Source organism: Procambarus clarkii, chromosome 77 (genome assembly GCF_040958095.1).
Source record: "Procambarus clarkii isolate CNS0578487 chromosome 77, FALCON_Pclarkii_2.0, whole genome shotgun sequence".
NCBI classification, from domain to species: Eukaryota; Metazoa; Arthropoda; class Malacostraca; order Decapoda; family Cambaridae; genus Procambarus; species Procambarus clarkii.
The window spans coordinates 19,026,449-19,045,503 of record NC_091226.1 but is presented as its reverse complement, the minus strand read 5'-3'; the positions used below and the strand labels follow the sequence as shown (position 1 = coordinate 19,045,503).

Below are 19,055 nucleotides of genomic sequence, written 5' to 3'. Positions count from 1 at the left end.
TGCAATCCCCCCTGCAGTTTTCAAAATATCCCAAACATCCCAATTTTAAGGCCTGATTCACATTTTGGAGCCAAATTCTGGCTCTCTGCACGTATTCGCAGTTTGAAATTACGATTTTTTTATACCCATTATATGCCAAGTAATGCAAGGGGTAGTGAGTCACATTTTCCACAAACTCCCCTGCAGTTTTCAAAATATCCCAAACATCCCAATTTCGAGGCCTGAGCCATATTTTGGAACCAAATTTTGGCTCTCTACACGTATTCGCAGTTTGAAGTTACGACTTTAGGGGGCATATCAAGGTTAAATTAAAAATTGTTTGATTTGCTTATAAATTTATTTATGAAATGGTTATAGAAAGGGCTGCAACTGGTCCAAGTTTCACCATCACACCCTAAACAGAAAAGGAGAAAAAAATACACAACGTATTATGCAACGAATTTTCAACATTTTCAAATAATTTTAGGGACCACATTTGTCAACTAAAATCATTTCTATAACACTCAGATATTAAAATTAGCACATAATAAAGGATTGTAGTGATCAGTTTTAGGAATAAAAAGTTTAGTGCAATAATATAATTTTTCAAAGTTACCCTTCCAAAAATATGCAATATATGATGTTTATAAATTTTTATAAAATCAACAAATGGACTTTGGACTAAAATGTCTACTAGGTTTTGTAGAAGCACAAACTCTACATATAAGGTGTAATTTGCATGTAAATTGATTAATAAATGAAAGCTATGATGTACTTTGAAGTTGTAAATTACTTACCTGAGTAAAATAAGATCAAAGTTCGGCCACCTGTAACTGAGCTTGACTTCAACAGATTTTGTTCATAATTGGCACCCTTGCAGATAGGCATCCATTGAGCAAGGTGTGCAAGTTCCATGCACATCCCCTGATAACAAACGAAACAAAAAATTGAAAAAAAAATAAAAAATAAAAAATAAAAAAAAAATTATACATATATATATCCTGCACATACATATTACAAAATACCAGATTATAACACTAAAACATACTAACCTATTGAAATTGGTCTATTGAAACAGTAGATGGCACTGCAACATCAGGCACAGCAGTAGATGGCACTGCAACACCAGCCACACCAGTAGATGGCACTGCCACACCAGTAGATGTAGATGGCACTGCCACATCAGTAGATGTAGATGGCACTGCCACACCAGTAGATGTAGATGGCACTGTCGTGGCCGGTCCATACACATGGAGGGGCTGGGTTGAGGAGGGTGTGTGAGGAGGGTCGAGGCGTGAGGCGGGGAGGCCGCCTACATCCTCACTTGATATAACTCTCCCTTGCGCTACAGCGGCTCTCCTTTCCTGCCAAAGACGGCGACCGCGTGCCAAATTGGCTTCCTTTGTCTTCCGAGCCCTCCGTTTATAGGTCATTGTGCACTAGACGCTACAAAAGCAAGATTTCAGGAGCCAAAATGGAGCACGCGTCGACACCTCCACTCAACAGGACACACCATGTGACTACCTCACTCACCCCCCACTAGGAGACGGTTGCCAATTAGTGTATATTTGTTGTCATATATACATAGTTATTTCCGACGTTATTACGAAAAAATTGACGTTTAGAACGTACGACGCAATACTCTTGGCGCGCCACAGCCGCGGGGCACCGGATTCTGCACAATTACGCATGGAAATGTACCATAAATACTTTAATTTATATCATAACATTATCGTGTTTGCGCCAAAGTGTTGCCAGAACGTTGTAGAATTTTTAAAAAAATTTCAAAAATATTCGATTTTTCCGAATTTTTGCGTTTGATATGCCCCCTTTATATGCCCAACATATGCCAAGTACTGAAAGCGGCGGTGAATCACATTTTGCTAAACTCCCTTGCAGTTTTCAAAATATCCCAAACATCTCAATTTCGAGGCCTGAGCCATGTTTTGTAGCCAAATTCTGGCTCTCTGCACGTATTTGCAGTTCGAAATTACGACTTTTTATACCCAACATATGCCAAGTATTCAAAAAGTTGTTTGGTCACATTTGTCCCAAACCCCCCTGCAGTTTTCAAAATATCCCAAACATCCCAATTTCGAGGCCTGAGCCATATTTTGGAGCCAAATTCTGGCTCTCTGCACGTATTCGCACTTTGAAATTACGAATTTTTAAACCCAACATTTGCCAAGATCTGAAACGGCGTTTGGTCATACTTGTCCCAAACCCCCCTGCAGTTTTCAAAATATCCAAAACATCCCAATTTCGAGGACTGAGGCATATTTTGGAGCCAAATTCTAGCTCTATGCACGTATTCGCAGTTTGAAATTACGACTTTTTATACCCAACATATGCCAAGTCCTGAAAGCGGAAGTGAGTCACATTTTGCACAAACCCCACTGCAGTTTTCAAAATATTTTAAACATCCCAATTTCGAGGCCTGAGCCATATTTTGGAGCCAAATTCTGTCTCTATGCACGCATTCGCAGATTGAATTTATGACTTTTTATACCCAACATCTGCCTAGTCCTGAAAGCGGCAGTGAGTCACATTTTGCACAAACTCCCCTGTAGTTTTCGAAATATCCCAAAAATCCCAATTTCGACGCCTGAGCCATATTTTGGAGCCAAATTTTGGCTCTCTGCAGGTATTCGAAGTTTGATATTACGATATTTACACCCAACATATGCCAAGTACTGAAAGCGGAAGTGAGTCACATTTTGCACAAACTACCCTGCAGTTTTCAAAATATCCCAAACATCCCAATTTCGAGGCCTGAGCCATATTTTGGATCCAAATTCTGGCTCTCTGCACGTATTCGCTGTTTGAAGTTACGACTTTTTTATACCCAACATATGCGATGTACTGAAAGCGGCGTTTGGTCACATTTGTCCCAAACCTCCCTTCAGTTTACAAAATATCCTAAACATCCCAATTTCGAGGCCTGAGCCATATTTTGGAGCCAAATTCAAGCTCTCTGCACGTATTCGCAGTTTGAAATTATGACATTTTTGTACCCAACATATGCCAAGTACTGAAAGTGGCAGTGAGTCACATTTTGCGCAAACTCCCCTGTAGTTTTCAAAATATCCCAAACATCCAAATTTCGAGGCCTTAGCCATATTTTGGAGCCAAATTCTGGTGCTCTGCACGTATTCGCAGTTTGAAATTACGACTTTTTATACCCAACATATGCCAAGTTCTGAGAGAGGCATTGAGTCACATTTGGCACAAACTCCCATGCAGTTTTCAAAAATATCCCAAATATCCCAATTTCGAGGCCTGAGCCATAATTTGGATCCAAATTCTGGGTCTCTGCACGTATTCGCAGTTTGAAATTGCGAATTTAATACTCAACATATGCCAAGTACTGAAACCGCCGTTTGGTCATACTTGTCCCAAACCCCCCTGCAGTTTTCAAAATATCCCAAACATCCCAATTTCGAGGCCTTAGCCATATTTTGGAGGCAAATTTTGGCTCTATGCACGTATTCGCGGTTTGAAATTACGACATTTTATAACCAACATATGCCAAGTCCTGAAAGCAGCAGTGAGTCACATTTCGCACAAACTCCCCTGCAGTTTTCGAAATATCCAAAATATCCCAATTTTGAGGCCTGAGCTATATTTTGGAGCCAAATTCTGGGTCTCTGCACGTATTCACAGTTTGAAATTACGACTTTTTTTATACCCAACATATGCCAAGTACTGAAAGTGGCGTTTGGTGAAATTTGTCGCAAACACCCCTGCAGTTTTCAAAATATCCTAAATATCCCAATTTCGAGGCCTGAGCCATATTTTGGAGCCAAATTCTGGCTCTCTGCACGTATTCGCAGTTTGAAATTACGACTTTTTTATACCCAACATATGCCACGTACTGAAAGCGGCGTTTGGTGACATTTGTCCCAAACCCCCCCCCCCCCCTGCAGTTTTCAAAATATCCCAAATATCCCAATTTCGAGGCCTGAGCCATATTTTGGAGCCAAATTCTGGTGCTCTGCACGTATTCGCAGTTTGAAAATACGACTTTTTATACCCAACATATGCCAAGTTCTGAGAGCGGCATAGAGTCACATTTGGCACAAACTCCCATGCAGTTTTCAAAAATATCCCAAATATCCCAATTTCGAGGCCTGAGCCATAATTTGGATCCAAATTCAGGGTCTCTGCACGTATTCGCAGTTTGAAATTGCGAATTTAATACTCAACATATGCCAAGTACTGAAACCGCCGTTTGGTCAAATTTGTCCCAATCTCCCCTGCAGTTTTCAAAATATCCTAAACATCTCAATTTCGAGGCCTGAGCCATATTTTGGAGCCAAATTCTGGCTCTCAGCACGTATTCGCAGTTTGAAATTACGACTTTTTATACCCAACAAATGCCAAGTACTGAATGCGGCGTTTGGTCACATTTGTCCCAAACCTCCCTGCAGTTTTCAAAGTATCCCAAACATGCTAATTTCGAGGCCTGAACCATAGTTTGGAGCAAAATTCTGGCTCTCTGCACGTATTGGCAGTTTAAAATTACGACTTTATATACGCAACATATACCAAGTACTGAAAGCGGCGTTTGGTCACATTTGTCCGAAACCTCCCAGCAGTTTTCAAAATATCCCAAATATCCCAATTTCGAGGCCTGGGGCATATTTTGGAGCCAAATTCTGGCTCTCTGCATGTATTCATATTTTGATATTACGACATTTTATTCCCAACTTATGCCAAGTACTGAAAGTGGCAGTGAGTCACATTTTGCGCAAACTCCCCTGCAGTTTTCAAAATATCCCAAACATCCCAATTTCGAGGCCTGAGCCATATTTTGGAGGCAAATTTTGGCTCTATGCACGTTTTCTCGGTTTGAAATTACGACATTTTATACCCAACATATGCCAAGTCCTGAAAGCGGCAGTGAGTCACATTTTGCACAAACTCCCCTGCAGTTTTCGAAATATCCCAAATATCCCAATTTCGAAGCCTGAGCCATATTTTGGAGCCAAATTCTGGCTCTCTGCACGTATTCGCAGTTTGAAATTACGAACTTTTATACCCAACATATGCCAAGTACTGAAAGCATCAGCGAGTCACATTTTGCGCAAACCCCCCTGCAGTTTTCAAAATATCCCAAATATCACAATTTCGAGGCCTTAGCCATGTTTTGGATCAAAATGCTGGCTCTCTGCACGTATTCGCAGTTTGAAATTGCGAATTGTTTATACCCAACATATGCCAAGTACGGAAAGCGAAGTTTGGTTACATTTGTCCCAAACCTCCCTGCAGTTTTCAAAATATCCCAAACATCCCAATATCGAGGGCTGACCCATATTTTGGAGCCAACGTCTGACTCTATGCACGTATTCATATTTTTATATTAGGACTTTTTATACCCAACATATGCCATGTACTGAAAATGGCAGTGAGTCACATTTTGCGCAAACTCCCCTCCAGTTTTCAAAATATCCCAAACATCCCAATTTCGAGGCATGAACCATATTTTGGATGCAAATTTTGGTTCTATGCACATTTTCGCGGTTTGAAATTTCGACATTTTATACCCAACATATGCCAAGTCCTGAAAGCGGCAGTTAGACACATTTCGCACAAACTCTCCTGCAGTTTTCAAAATATCCCAAACATCCCAATTTCGAGGTCTGAGCCTTATTCTTGAGCCAAATTCTGGCTCTCTGCACGTATTCGCAGTTTGAAATTACGAATTTATATACCCAACATATGCCAAGTACTGAAAGTGGCGTTTCGTCACATTGATCCCAAACCTCCCTGCAGTTTTCAAAATATCCCAAATATCCCAATTTCGAGGCCTGAGCCGTATTTTGGAGCCAAATTCTGGCTCTCTGCACGTATTCGCAGTTTAAAATTGCGACTTTTTTATACCCAACATATGCTAAGTCCTGAAAGCGGCGTTTGGTAACATTTGGTGCAATCCCCCCTGCAGTTTTCAAAATATCCCAAACATCCCAATTTTAAGGACTGATTCACATTTTGGAGCCAAATTCTGGCTCTCTGCACGTATTCGCTGTTTGAAATTACGATTTTTTATACCCAATATATGCCAAGTAATGAAAGGGGTAGTGAGTCACATTTTGCACAAACTCCCCTGCAGTTTTCAAAATATCCCAAACATCCCAATTTCAAGGCCTGAGCCATATTTTGGAACCAAATTTTGGCTCTCTACACGTATTCGCAGTTTGAAGTTACGACATTTTATACCCAACATATGCCAAGTACTGAATGCGGCAGTGACTCACATTTTGCTAAACTCCCTTGCAGTTTTCAAAATATCCCAAACATCTCAATTTCGAGGCCTGAGCAATGTTTTGTAGCCAAATTCTGGCTCTCTGCACGTATTTGCAGTTTGAAATTACGACTTTTTATACCCAACATATGCCAAGTACTCAAAACGTTGTTTGGTCACATTTGTCCCAAACCCCCCTGCAGTTTTCAAAATATCCCAAACATCCCAATTTCGAGGCCTGAGCAATATTTTGGAGCCAAATTCTGGCTCTCTGCACGTATTCGCACTTTGAAATTACGAATTTTTAAACTCAACATTTGCCAAGATCTGAAAGCGGCGTTTGGTCATATTTGTCCCAAACCCCCCTGCAGTTTTCAAAATATCCCAAACATCCCAATTTCGAGGACTGAGGCATATTTTGAACCAAATTCTAGCTCTATGCACGTATTCGCAGTTTGAAATTACGACTTTTTATACCTAACATATGCTAAGTCCTGAGAGCGGAATTGAGTCACATTTTGCACAAACCCCCCTGCAGTTTTCAAAATATCCCAAACATCCCAATTTCGAGGCCTGAGCCATATTTTGGAGCCAAATTCTGGCTCTATGCACGTATTCGCAGATTGAATTTACAACTTTTTATACCCAACATATGCCTAGTCCTGAAAGCGGCAGTGAGTCACATTTTGAACAAACTCCCCTGTAGTTTTCGAAATATCCCAAATATCCCAATTTCGACGCCTGAGCCATATTTTGGAGCCAAATTTTGGCTCTCTGCAAGTTGTCGAAGTTTGATATTACGATATTTACACCCAACATATGCCAAGTACTGAAAGCGGAAGTGAGTCACATTTTTCACAAACTCCCCTGCAGTTTTCAAAATATCCCAAACATCCCAATTTCGAGGCCTGAGCCATATTTTGGATCCAAATTCTGGCTCTCTGCACGTTTTCGCTGTTTGAAGTTACGACTTTTTTATACCCAACATATGCAATGTACTGAAAGCGGCGTTTGGTCACATTTGTCCCAAACCTCCCTTCAGTTTACAAAATATCCCAAACATCCCAATTTCGAGGCCTGAGCCATATTTTGGAGCCAAATTCTGGCTCTCGGCACATATTCGCAGTTTGAAATTACGACATTTTTGTACCCAACATATGCCAAGTACTGAAAGCGGCGTTTGGTTACATTTGTCCCAAACCTCCCTGCAGTTTTCAAAATATCCCAAACATCCCAATATCGAGGGCTGAGCCATATTTTGGAGCCAACGTCTGGCTCTCTGCACGTATTCATATTTTGATATTACGACTTTTTTATACCCAACATATGCCAAGTACTGAAAGAGGCACTGAGTCACATTTTGCACAAACTCCCCTGCAGTTTTCGAAATATTCCAAATATCCCAATTTTGAGGCCTGAGCTATATTTTGGAGCCAAATTCTGGCTCTCTACACGAATTCACAGTTTGAAATTACGACTTTTTTTATACCCAACATATGCCAAGTACTGAAAGTGGCGTTTGGTGAAATTTGTCGCAAACCCCCCTGCAGTTTTCAAAATATCCCAAACATCCCAATTTCGAGACCTAAGCCATATTTTGGAGCCAAATTCTGGCTCTCTGCACGTATTCGCATTTTGAAATTACGACTTTTTATACCCAACAAATGCCAAGTACTGAATGCGGCGTTTGGTCACATTTGTCCCAAACCTCCCTGCAGTTTTCAAAATATCCCAAATATCCCAATTTCGAGGCCTGAGGCATATTTTGGAGCCAAATTCTGGCTCTCTGCACGTATTCGCAGTTTGAAATTACGACTTTTTATACGCAACTTATGCCAAGTACTGAAAGTAGCAATGAGTCACATTTTGCGCAAACTCCCCTGCAGTTTTCAAAATATCCCAAACATCCCAATTTCGAGGACTGAGCCATATTTTGGAGGCCAATTTTGGCTCTATGCACGTTTTCTCGGTTTGAAATTATGACATTTTATACCCAACATATGCCAAGTCCTGAAAGCGGCAGTGAGTCACATTTTGCACAAACTCCCCTGCAGTTTTCGAAATATCCCAAATATGCCAATTTTGAAGCCTGAGCCATATTTTGGAGCCAAATTCTGGCTCTCTGCACGTATTCGCAGTTTGAAATTACGACTTTTTATACGCAACTTATGCCAAGTACTGAAAGCGGCGTTTGGTCACATTTGTCCCAAAGCTCCCTGCAGTTTTCAAAATATCATGAACATCCCAATTTCGAGGCCTGAGCCATATTTTGGAGCCAAATTCTGGCTCTGTGCACGTATTCGCAGTTTGAAATTACGAATTTTTATACCCAACATATGCCAAGATCTGAAAGCAGCAGTGAGTCACATTTAGCACAAACTCCCCTGCAGTTTTCAAAATATCCCAAATATCCCAATTTCGAGGCCTTAGCCATGTTTTGGAGCAAAATGCTGGCTCCCTGCACGTATTCGCAGTTTGAAATTGCGACTTGTTTATACCCAACATATGCCAAGTACTGAAAGTGGCGTTTGGATACATTTGTCCCAAACCTCCCTGCAGTTTTCAAAATATCCCAAACATCCCAATTTCGAGGCCTGAGCAATATTTTCGAGCCAAATTCTGGCTCTCGGCACGTATTCGCAGTTTGAAAATACGACTTTTTTATGCCCAACATATGCCAAGTACTGAAAGCGGCGTTTGGTCACATTTGTCCCAAACCCCCCCTGCAGTTTTCAAAATATCCCAAACATCCCAATTTCGAGGCCTGAGCAATATTTTGGAGCCAAATTCTGACTCTATGCACGTATTCCCAGTTTGAAATTACGAATTTTTAGACCCAACATATGCCAAGTCCTGAAAGCGGCAGTGAGTCACATTTTGCACAAACTCCCCTGCAGTTTTTAAAATATCCCAAAAATCCAAATTTCGAGGACAGAGCAATATTTTTGAGCCAAATTCTGGCTCTATGCACGTATTTGCAGTTTGAAATTACGAATTTTTAGGCCCAACATATGCCAAGTACTGAAAGAGGCAGTGAGTCACATTTTGAACAAACTCCCCTGCAGTTTTCGAAATATCCCAAATATCCCAATATCGAGGCCTGAGCCATATTATGGAGCCAAATTCTTGCTCTCTCCACGTATTCGCAGTTTAATATTACGATTTTTATACCCAACATATGCCAAGTACTGAAAGAGGCAGTGAGTCACATTTTGCACAAACTCCCTTGCAGTTTTCGAAATATCCCAAACATCCCAATTTCGAGGCCTGAGCCGTATTTTGGAGCCAAACTCTGGCTCTCTGCACGTATTCTCAGTTTGAAATTACGACTTTTTTATACCCAATATATGCCAAGTACTGAAAGCTGCGTTTGGTAACCTTTGTCCCAAACCCTCCTGCAGTTTTCAAAATATCCCAAACATCCCAATTTCGAGGCCTGAGCCATATTTTGGAGCCAAATTCTAGCTCTATGCACGTATTCGCGGTTTGAAATTACGACATTTTATACCCAACATATGCCAAGTCCTGAAACCGGCAATGAGTCACATTTCGCACAAACTCCCCTGCAGTTTTAGAAATATCCTAAATATCCCAATTTCGAGGACAGAGCAATATTTTCGAGCCAAATTCTGGCTCTCAGCACGTATTCGCAGTTTGAAAATACGACTTTTTTATGCCCAACATATGCCAAGTACTGAAAGCGGCGTTTGGTCACATTTGTCGCAACCCCCCCCCCCCTGCAGTTTTCAAAATATCTCAAACATCCCAATTTCGAGGCCTGAGCAATATTTTGGAGCCAAATTCTGGCTCTATGCATGTATTCGCGGTTTGAAATTACGACATTTTATACCCAACATATGCCAAGTCCTGATAGCGGCAGTGAGTCCCATTTCGCACAAACTTCCTTGCAGTTTTTGAAATATCATAAATATCTCATTTTGAGGCCTCAGCCATATTTTGGAGCCAAATTCTGGCTCTCTGCACGTATTCGCAGTTTGAAATTACCACTTTTTTATACCCAACATATGCCAAGGACTGAAAGCGGCGTTTGGTCACATTTGTCTCAATCCCCCTTGCAGTTTTCAAAATATCCCAAACATCCCAATTTCGAGGCCTGAGCCATATTTTGGAGCTAAATTCTGGCTCTCTGCACGTATTCGCAGTTTGAAATTACGACTTTTTTATACCCAACATATACCAAGTACAGAAAGCGGCGTTTGGTCACATTTGTCCCAAACCCCCCCTGCAGTTTTCAAAATATCCCAAACATTCCAATTTCGAGGCCTGAGTCATATTTTGGAGCCAAATTCTGGCTCTATGCACGTATTCGCGGTTTGAAATTACGAGATTTTATACCCATCATATGCCAAGTTCTGAAAGCAGCAGTGAGTCACATTTCGCACAAACTCCCCTGCAGTTTTCGAAATATCCCAAATATCCCAGTTTTGAGGCCTGAGCCATATTTCGGAGCCAAATTCTGGCTCTCTGCACGTATTCGCAGTTTGAAATTACGACTTTTTATACCCAACATATGCCAAGTACTGAAAGTGGCGTTTGGTCACATTTGTCCCAAACCTCCCTTCAGTTTTCAAAATATCCCAAACATCTCAATTTCGAGGCATGAGCCATATTTTGGAGCCAAATTCTGGCTCTCTGCACGTATTTGCAGTTTGAATTTATGAATTTATATACCCAACATATGCCAAGTACTGAAAGCGGCGTTTGGTCACATTTGTCCCAAACCCTCCCTGAAGTTTTCAAAATATGACAAACATCCCAATTTCGAGGCCTGAGCCATATTTTGGAGCCAAACTCTGGCTCTATGCACGTATTCGCGGTTTGAAATTACGACATTTTATACCCAACATTTGCCAAGTCTTGAAAGCATCAGTGAGTCCCATTTCGCACAAACTCCCCTGCAGTTTTCGAAATATCCAAAATATCCCAATTTCGTGGCCTGAGCCATATTTTGGATCCAAATTCAAGCTCTCTGCACGTATTCGCAATTTGAAATTACGACTTTTTATACCCAACATATGCCAAGTTCTGAAAGCGGCGTTTGGTCATATTGTCCCAAACCCCCCTGCAGTTTTCAAAATATCCCAAACATCCCAATATCGAGGACTGAGCAATATTTTGGAGCCAAATCCTGGCTCTATGCACGTATTCCTAGTTTGAAATTACGACTTTTTATACCCAACATATGCCAAGTCCTGAAAGAGGCAGTGAGTCACATTTTGCACAAACTCCCCTGCAGTTTTCGAAATATCCTAAATATCGCAATTTCGAGGCCTGAGCCATATTTTGGAGCCAAATTCTGGCTCTATGCAGGTATTCGCAGATTGAAATTACGACTTTTTATACCCAACATATGCCAATTCCTGAAAGCGGCAGTGAGTCACATTTTGCACAAACTCCCTTGCAGTTTTCGAAATATCCCAAATATTACAATTTCGACGCCTGAGCCATATTTTGAAGCCAAATTCTGGCTCTCTGCACGTATTCGCAGTTTGAAATTACGACTTTTTATACCCAACATATGCCAAGTACTGAAAGCAGCAGTGAGTCACATTTTGCACAAACTCCCCTGCAGTTTTCAAAATATCCCAAATATCCCAATTTCGAGGCCTGAGCAATAAATTTGGAGCCTAATTTTGGCTCTCTGCAAGTATTCGCAGTTTGATATTACGACTTTTTATACCCAACATATGCCAAGTAATGAAAGCAGCAGTGAGTCACATTTTGCACAAACTCCCCTGCAGTTTTCAAAATATCCCAAATATCCCAATTTCGAGGCCTGAGCCATATTTTGGAACCAAATATTGGCTCTCTGCACATATTCGCAGATTGAAATTACGACTTTTTATACCCAACATATGCCAAGTCCTGAAAGCGGCAGTAAGTCAAATTTCGCACAAACTCCCCTGCAGTTTTCGATATATCCTAAATATCCCAATATTGAGGACTGAGCCATATTATGGAGCCAAATTCTGGCTCTCTCCACGTATTCGCAGTTTAATATTACGATTTTTATACCCAACATATGCCAAGTACTGAAAGCGGCAGTAAGTCACATTACGCACAAACTCCCCTGCAGTTTTTGAAATATCATAAATATCCCAATTTTGAGGCCTGAGCCATATTTTGGAGCTAAATTCTGGCTCTCTGCACGTATTCACAGTTTGAAATTACGAATTTTTTATACCCAACATATACCAAGTACAGAAAGGGGCGTTTGGTCACATTTGTCCCAAACCCCCCCTGCAGTTTTCAAAATATCCCAAACATCCCAATTTCGAGGCCTGAGCCATATTTTGGAGACAAATTCAGGCTCTATGCACGTATTCACAGTTTGAAATTACGACTTTTTATACCCAACATATGCCATGTACTGAAAGTGGCGTTTGGTTACATTTGTCCCAAACCTCCCTGCAGTTTTCAAAATATCCCAAACATCTCAATTTCGAGGCATGAGCCATATTTTGGAGCCAAATTTTGGCTCTCTGCACGTATTCGCAGTTTGAATTTATGAATTTATATACCCAACATATGCCAAGTACTGCAAGCGGCGTTTGGTCACATTTGTCTCAATCCCCCCTGCAGTTTTCAAAATATCCCAAACATCCCAATTTCGAGGCCTGAGCCATAATTTGGAGCCAAGTTCTGGCTCTCTGCACGTATTCGCAGTTTGAAATTACACACTTTTTTTATACCCAACATATACTAAGTACTGAAAGCGGCGTTTGGTCACATTTGTCCCAACCCCTCCCTGCAGTTTTCAAAATATCACAAACATCCCAATTTCGAGGCCTGAGCCATATTTTGGAGCCAAATTCTGGCTCTATGCACGTATTCGCGGTTTGAAATTACGACATTTTATACCCAACATATGCCAAGTCCTGAAAGCGGCAGTGAGTCACATTTCGCACAAACTCCCTTGCAGTTTTCGAAATATCCCAAATATCCCAATTTCGACACCTGAGCCATATTTTGGAGCCAAATTCTGGCTCTCTGCCCGTATTCGCAGTTTGAAATTACGACTTTTTATACCCAACATATGCCAAGTACTGAAAGCAGCAGTGAGTCACATTTTGCACAAACTCCCCTGCAGTTTTCAAAATATCCCAAATATCCCAATTTCGAGGCCTGAGCAATATTTTGTAGCCAAATTTTGGCTCTCTGCAAGTATTCGCAGTTTGATATTACGACTTTTTATACCTAACATATGCCATGTACTGAAAGCGGCAGTGAGTCACATTTTGCACAAACTCCCCTGCAGTTTTCAAAATATCCGAAACATCCCACTTTCGAGGCCTGATCCATATTTTGGAGCCAAATTGAAGCTCTCTGCACGTATTCGCAGTTTGAAATTACGACTTTTTATACCCAACATATGCCAAGCTCTGAAAACGGCGTTTGGTCATATTGGTCCCAAACCCCTTGGAGTTTTCAAAATATCCCAAACATCCCAATTTCGAGGACAGAGCAATATTTTTGAGCAAAATTCTAGCTCTATGCACGTATTCGCAGTTTAAAATTCCCTTTTTATACCCAACATATGCCAAGTCATGAAAGCGGCAGTGAGTCAAATTTTGCACAAACTCCCCTGCAGTTTTCGAAATATCCCAAACATCCCAATTTCGAGGCCTGAGCCATATTTTGGTGCCAAACTCTGGCTCTCTGCACGTATTCGCAGTTTGAAATTACGACTTTTTTATACCCAATATATGCCAAGTACTGAATGTGGCGTTTGGTAACATTTGTCCCATACCCCCCCTGCAGTTTTCAAAATATCCCAAACATCCCAATTTCGAGGACAGAGCAATATTTTTGAGCAAAATTCTATCTCTATGCACGTATTCGCAGTTTAAAATTTCCTTTTTATACCCAACATATGCCAAGTCCTAAGAGCGGCAATGAGTCACATTTCGCACAAACTCCCCTGCAGTTTTCGAAATATCCCAAATATCCCAATTTCGAGGCCTGAGCAATATTTTGGAGCCAAATTCTGGTTCTCTGCACGTATTTGCAGTTTGAAATTACAATTTTTTATACCCAATATATGCCAAGTACTGAAAGCGGAAGTGAGTCACATTTGTCCCAAACCTCCCTGCAGTTTTCAAAATATCCCAAACATCTCAATTTCGAGGCCTGAACCATATTTTGGAGCCAAATTCTGGTTCTATGCACGCATTCGCAGTTTGAAATTACGACTTTTTATACCCAACATATGCCAAGCTCTGAAAACGGCGTTTGGTCATATTGGTCCCAAACCCCTTGGAGTTTTCAAAATATCCCAAACATCCCAATTTCGAGGACAGAGCAATATTTTTGAGCAAAATTCTAGCTCTATGCACGTATTCGCAGTTTAAAATTCCCTTTTTATACCCAACATATGCCAAGTCATGAAAGCGGCAGTGAGTCAAATTTTGCACAAACTCCCCTGCAGTTTTCGAAATATCCCAAACATCCCAATTTCGAGGCCTGAGCCATATTTTGGTGCCAAACTCTGGCTCTCTGCACGTATTCGCAGTTTGAAATTACGACTTTTTTATACCCAATATATGCCAAGTACTGAATGTGGCGTTTGGTAACATTTGTCCCATACCCCCCCTGCAGTTTTCAAAATATCCCAAACATCCCAATTTCGAGGACAGAGCAATATTTTTGAGCAAAATTCTATCTCTATGCACGTATTCGCAGTTTAAAATTTCCTTTTTATACCCAACATATGCCAAGTCCTAAGAGCGGCAATGAGTCACATTTCGCACAAACTCCCCTGCAGTTTTCGAAATATCCCAAATATCCCAATTTCGAGGCCTGAGCAATATTTTGGAGCCAAATTCTGGTTCTCTGCACGTATTTGCAGTTTGAAATTACAATTTTTTATACCCAATATATGCCAAGTACTGAAAGCGGAAGTGAGTCACATTTGTCCCAAACCTCCCTGCAGTTTTCAAAATATCCCAAACATCTCAATTTCGAGGCCTGAACCATATTTTGGAGCCAAATTCTGGTTCTATGCACGCATTCGCAGTTTGAAATTACGACTTTTTATACCCAACATATGCCAAGTACTGAAAGCGGCATTGAGTCACATTTTGCACAAACTCCCCTGCAATTTTCGAAATATCCCAAATATCCCAATTTCGAGGCCTGAACCATTATTTGGACCCAAATTCTGGGTCTCTGCACGTATTAGCAGTTTTTAATTGCGAATTTTATACTCAACATATGCCAAGTACTGAAAGTGGCAGTGAGTCACATTTTGCACAAACTCCCCTGCAGTTTTCAAAATATCCAAAACATCCCAATTTCGAGACCTGAGACATATTTTCGAGCCAAATTCTGGATCTATGCACGTATTCGCAGATAGAAATAACGATTTTTTATACCCAACATATGCCAAGTCCTGAAAGCGGCAGAGAGTCACATTTTGCACAAACTCCCCTGCAGTTTTCGAAATATCCCAAATATCCCAATTTCGAGGCCTGAGCTATATTTTGGAGCCAAATTTTAGCTCTCTGCACGTATTCGCAGTTTGAAATTACGAATTTTTTATACCCAAAATATGCGAAGTACTGAAAGCGGCGTTTTGTCACATTTGTCCCAAACCTCCCTACAGTTTTCAAAATATCCTAAACATCCCAATATCGAGGTCCGAGCCATATTTTGGAGTCAACGTCTGGATCTCTGCACGTATTCACAGTTTGATATTACGACTTTTTATACCCAACATATGCCAAGTACTGACAGTGGCAGTGAGTCACATTTTGCACAAACTCCCCTGCAGTTTTCAAAATATCCCAAACATCCCAATTTCGAGGCCTGAGCCATAATTTGGAGCCAAGTTCTGGCTCTCTGCACGTATTCGCAGTTTGAAATTACACACTTTTTTTATACCCAACATATACTAAGTACTGAAAGCGGCGTTTGGTCACATTTGTCCCAACCCCTCCCTGCAGTTTTCAAAATATCACAAACATCCCAATTTCGAGGCCTGAGCCATATTTTGGAGCCAAATTCTGGCTCTATGCACGTATTCGCGGTTTGAAATTACGACATTTTATACCCAACATATGCCAAGTCCTGAAAGCGGCAGTGAGTCACATTTCGCACAAACTCCCTTGCAGTTTTCGAAATATCCCAAATATCCCAATTTCGACACCTGAGCCATATTTTGGAGCCAAATTCTGGCTCTCTGCCCGTATTCGCAGTTTGAAATTACGACTTTTTATACCCAACATATGCCAAGTACTGAAAGCAGCAGTGAGTCACATTTTGCACAAACTCCCCTGCAGTTTTCAAAATATCCCAAATATCCCAATTTCGAGGCCTGAGCAATATTTTGTAGCCAAATTTTGGCTCTCTGCAAGTATTCGCAGTTTGATATTACGACTTTTTATACCTAACATATGCCATGTACTGAAAGCGGCAGTGAGTCACATTTTGCACAAACTCCCCTGCAGTTTTCAAAATATCCGAAACATCCCACTTTCGAGGCCTGATCCATATTTTGGAGCCAAATTGAAGCTCTCTGCACGTATTCGCAGTTTGAAATTACGACTTTTTATACCCAACATATGCCAAGTTCTGAAAACGGCGTTTGGTCATATTGGTCCCAAACCCCTTGGAGTTTTCAAAATATCCCAAACATCCCAATTTCGAGGACAGAGCAATATTTTTGAGCAAAATTCTAGCTCTATGCACGTATTCGCAGTTTAAAATTCCCTTTTTATACCCAACATATGCCAAGTCATGAAAGCGGCAGTGAGTCAAATTTTGCACAAACTCCCCTGCAGTTTTCGAAATATCCCAAACATCCCAATTTCGAGGCCTGAGCCATATTTTGGTGCCAAACTCTGGCTCTCTGCACGTATTCGCAGTTTGAAATTACGACTTTTTTATACCCAATATATGCCAAGTACTGAATGTGGCGTTTGGTAACATTTGTCCCATACCCCCGCTGCAGTTTTCAAAATATCCCAAACATCCCAATTTCGAGGCCTGAGCCATATTTTGGAGCCAAATTCTGGCTCTATGCAGGTATTCGCAGATTGAAATTACGACTTTTTATAACCAACATATGCCAATTCCTGAAAGCGGCAGTGAGTCACATTTTGCACAAACTCCCTTGCAGTTTTCGAAATATCCCAAATATTACAATTTCGACGCCTGAGCCATATTTTGGAGCCAAATTCTGGCTCTCTGCACATATTCGCAGTTTGAAATTACGACTTTTTATACCCAACATATGCCAAGTACTGAAAGCAGCAGTGAGTCACATTTTGCACAAACTCCCCTGCAGTTTTCAAAATATCCCAAATATCCCAATTTCGAGGCCTGAGCAATAAATTTGGAGCCAAATTTTGGCTCTCTGCAAGTATTCGTAGTTTGATATTACGACTTTTTATACCCAACATATGCCAAGTAATGAAAGCAGCAGTGAGTCACATTTTGCACAAACTCCCCTGCAGTTTTCAAAATATCCCAAACATTCCAATTTCGAGGCCTGAGCCATATTTTGGAACCAAATATTGGCTCTCTGCACATATTCGCAGATTGAAATTACGACTTTTTATACCCAACATATGCCAAGTCCTGAAAGCGGCAGTAAGTCAAATTTTGCCCAAACTCCCCTGCAGTTTTCGATATATCCCAAATATCCATATATTGAGGCCTGAGCCATATTATGGAGCCAAATTCTGGCTCTCTCCACGTATTCGCAGTTTAATATTACGATTTTTATACCCAACATATGCCAAGTACTGAAAGCAGCAGTGAGTCACATTTCGCACAAACTCCCCTGCAGTTTTTGAAATATCATAAATATCCCAATTTTGAGGCCTGAGCCATATTTTGGAGCCAAATTCTGGCTCTCTGCACGTATTCACAGTTTGAAATTACGACTTTTTTATACCCAACATATACTAAGTACAGAAAGCGGCGTTTGGTCACATTTGTCCCAAACCCCCCCCCTGCAGTTTTCAAAATATCCCAAACATCCCAATTTCGAGGCCTGAGCCATATTTTGGAGCCAAATTCTGGCTCTATGCCCGTATTCGCAGTTTGAAATTACGACTTTTTATACCCAACATATGCCAAGTACTGAAAGTGGCGTTTGGTTACATTTGTCCCAAACCTCCCTGCAGTTTTCAAAATATCCCAAACATCTCAATTTCGAGGCATGAGCCATATTTTGGAGTCAAATTCTGGCTCTCTGCACGTATTCGCAGTTTGAATTTATGAATTTATATACCCAACATATGCCAAGTACTGAAAGCGGCGTTTGGTCACATTTGTCTCAATCCCCCTGCAGTTTTCAAAATATCCCAAACTTCCCAATTTCGAGGCCTGAGCCATATTTTGGAGCCAAGTTCTGGCTCTCTGCACGTATTCGCAGTTTGAAATTACACACTTTTTTATACCCAACATATACCAAGTACTGAAAGCGGCGTTTGGTCACATTTGTCCCAAACCCTTCCTGCAGTTTTCAAAATATCACAAACATCCCAATTTCGAGGCCTGAGCCATATTTTGGAGCCAAATTCTGGCTCTATGCACTAATTCGCGGTTTGAAATTACGACATTTTATACCCAACATATGCCAAGTCCTGAAAGCTGCAGTGAGTCACATTTCGCACAAACTCCCTTGCAGTTTTCGAAATATCCCAAATATCTCAATTTCGACACCTGAGCCATATTTTGGAGCCAAATTCTGGCTCTCTGCTCGTATTCGCAGTTTGAAATTACGACTTTTTATACCCAACATATGCCAAGTACTGAAAGCAGCAGTGAGTCACATTTTGCACAAACTTCCCTGCAGTTTTCA

General features: G+C 40.9%; 1 long non-coding RNA gene across 1 annotated transcript; it reads right to left on the bottom strand.

Moving 5' to 3' along the window:
* Positions 1–318: 318 nt before the first annotated feature.
* On the bottom strand, positions 319–1,651 carry LOC138357329 (uncharacterized). Its single transcript, XR_011224926.1, has 3 exons — positions 1,032–1,651; positions 777–903; positions 319–394 (listed from the first exon to the last, which is right to left on the bottom strand). It is a non-coding gene; the product is annotated as an uncharacterized lncRNA (long non-coding RNA).
* Between the last annotated feature and the right edge of the window lie 17,404 nt (positions 1,652–19,055).